Source organism: Macrotis lagotis, chromosome 2, assembly GCF_037893015.1.
Source record: "Macrotis lagotis isolate mMagLag1 chromosome 2, bilby.v1.9.chrom.fasta, whole genome shotgun sequence".
NCBI classification, from domain to species: Eukaryota; Metazoa; Chordata; class Mammalia; order Peramelemorphia; family Peramelidae; genus Macrotis; species Macrotis lagotis.
The window spans coordinates 289,217,448-289,220,728 of record NC_133659.1 but is presented as its reverse complement, the minus strand read 5'-3'; positions in this window follow the sequence as shown (position 1 = coordinate 289,220,728).

Below are 3,281 nucleotides of genomic sequence, written 5' to 3'. Positions count from 1 at the left end.
CCTTCAGACAAAGAATAGAATTCAGGGAGATTGATGAATTTACCAGAAATCAGGAATCAATACTTCAAAACTAAAAAAATGAAAAATTAGAAGAAAATGTGAAATATCTCATTAAAAAAACAACTGATATGGAAAACAGACTTAGGAAAGATAATCTGAAAATTATTGGAATACCTGAAAGTCATGATCAGGAAAAGAGCCTTGACATCATTTTCCAAGAATTACTACAGGAAAATTGTCCTGATATTCTAGAAGCAGAGGGCAAAATAGAAATGGAGAGAATTCACCAATCCCCCAGAGAAAGAGATCCCAAAAAACCAACCCCTAAGAATATTATAGCCAAGTTCCAGAACTCCCAAGTCAAAGAGAAAATATTACAAGCAGCCAGAAGGACACAGTTCAAATATCATGGAGCTTCAGTCAGGATCACACAGGACTTAGCAGCAACTACATTGGAAACTCATAGGACTTGGAATACAATATACTGGAAGGTAAAAGAGCTTAGAATGCAGCCAAGAATGAACTACCCAGCAAGGCTGAATGTCCTCTTCCAGGGAAAAAGATAGGACTTTCAATGAACCAGGGGAATTTTAAATGTTCCTGTTGGAATGGCCGAAGCTGAACAGAAGGTTTTGATCTTCAGATACAGGACTCAGGTGAAGCATGGAGATTGGAGGAGAGTGGGGAAATATGAGGGACCTTAATGAGGATGAACTGCATCTATTCCTGCATAGAAAAATGACACTGATAATACTCATATGAACCTTCTCAGTTAATAGAACAGGTAGAGGGAGCTTTTATAGTTGAAGCACAGGAGAAAGCTGAATTCGAAGACAAAATATGGTGTAAAAATGGGAGTCAATAGGAAAAAAAAAGGGAAATGGAATGGGAGAAAGAAAAAGGAGAGGTGGAATAGTCCAAGATATTTCACATAAGATTTTTTTTTATTACAATGAGCTATTGCAATGATATGGAAGGGGGGAGGCAAGGGGGAATGAGGGAACCTTTGCTCTTATCAGAGATGGCTAGGAGAGGAAACAGCATATGTACTCAATGGGGTATAGACATCTGGAGTAAGAAGGGGGGGAGCAGGGGGAAGGGGTGGGAATGTGAATAAAGGAGGAGAGGATGGACCATGGGGGGAGAGTGGTCAGATATAACACATTTTCTTTTTTACTTCTTTCAAGGGGCTGGGATGGGAAGGCCTGCCCAGGACCACAGGGCCAGGTGGATTCTGGGCCTAAGGGGTGGTATGGGGGCTCAGGGCTTCTTGGCCCCGGGACCAGGGATCTGTCTGCTGAGCCAGTCAACGACCCTACAGCAGAGTCAGAGAGAAAGGAGAGAGAAAATAGAGTACATGGTAGAGGAGAAATAAGAAAGGAGGGAGTTGTGATCAGCAATGGCAATGGTGGAAAAATATGGAAGTAACTTTTGTGATGGTCTTATCATAAAGAATGAGATCCATCCATGACAGAGTTGTTGGTGTTGGAACAAAGACTCAAGCACATTTTTTTGTTATTATTATTATTTGGGGGAGGATGCAGGGTAAGTGGGGTTGGATGGCCTGCCTGGGGCCACATAGCAGGGTGATCTTTGGGTGTCTGGGGCCGGATTTGGACCCAGGTGCTCCTGGCTCAAGGGCCAATGCTCTGTCTGCCACCCAGCCACCCCTACTATTATTACTATTTTATTTTATTTTGGGTCTTTTTTTCCCCCTTCTTTTTGTTTTTTGCAGGGCAGTGGGGATGGGGTGGCTTACATGTCACACGGGCTGGGTGATTGTTGGGTTTACGAGGCTGGATATGGGCTCGGGTGCTCGTAGCTCCAGGGCTGGTGCTTCGTCCATTATGCCACCTGGCCATACCTACAATTATTACTATTATATTTTTTAAATTTTTTTCTCTCCCCTTTACTTTTTTTTGCCCAAGCAAATCTATCTATATTCATGGGGGAGGAGGGGTATTTTGTTTACTTGTAAACAAGAATATTTTATTAATGTAAAAAAATTTATATAAAATAAGAACAAAAAATAAATTAAAAAAAGAAAATAAATCCAAGAGAGATAGTTCACAAATTATTGGTCTACTCAAACACTTAGATCAAAAAAAGAACCTAGAAAATATCTTTCTGCAAATTATTATGGAAAAACTGTCCTAATATACTAGATCAAAAAGACAAAAATAGTCCTTGAAAGAATACACAGGGGGTGGCTAGGTGGCGTAGTGGATAAAGCACCGGCCCTGGAGTCAGGAGTACCTGGGTTCAAATCCGGTCTCAGACACTTAATAATTACCTAGCTGTGTGGCCTTGGGCAAGCCACTTAGCCCCATTTGCCTTGCAAAAAAAAAAAAACCTAAAAAAGAAAGAAAGAAAGAATACACAGAACATCTCCAGAGACCCCAGTATAAAAACTCCAAATAGCCAAATTCTTGAATTTATAGCCAAATTCTTGAATTCTCAAATAAAGGAGAAAATACTGCAAGCAGTCAAGAAGGAGTAATTTAAATACAAAGGAAGCACAATCAGAATTTTATACCTTACCCCTTTTTCAAGTACTCCTCATGGACCTACAATCCTCATGAGTCAAAGCATCATGCAAAGCCAAATCATTTCATGAACAATTTGGCTGTGTCAAGTAAAGCAAAATCTCTTCATGATGTTTTAATGTCCAGTCCCTCTAACTTCAACATTAAAGGATAAAAGTGACTCTGGAATATATTTCAGATGGCAAAGGATCTTGGATTATAACCAAGAATTTACTTCCCTACAAAATTCAGCATATTCTGTTAGGGGAAGAGATGGATTTTTTTTTTAGGTTTTTGCAAGGCAATAGGGTTTAAGTGGCTTGCCCAAGGCCACACAGCTAGGTAATTATTAAGTGTCTGAGGCCGGATTTGAACTCAGGTACTCCTGACTCCAGGGCCGGTGCTCTATCCAACTGTGCCACCTAGCCTCCCCGAAAAGATGGATTTTCAATGAAATAGAGGACTTCCAAAATTTTCTGATAAAAAATACAGAATTGAACAGAAAATTCAATCTCCAAGTAAAAGACTTAAGAGATGCATGAAAAGGTAAATGAAAAGGGGAAAAAATAAATGCTAGTCAAGAACATTAAATTGTATACAATCCTACAAGAGAAGATAACACTTATAATAATGGTATTACTCTTAGAATAGTTAAAGGATTGAATATAGTTGAAGGAATTTTAATTAGAGAATGTTGGGATAGTTAGTTTTTGTTCTTCATTGTTGAGAAAGCCCAAAATGACATCATTAGGTTTG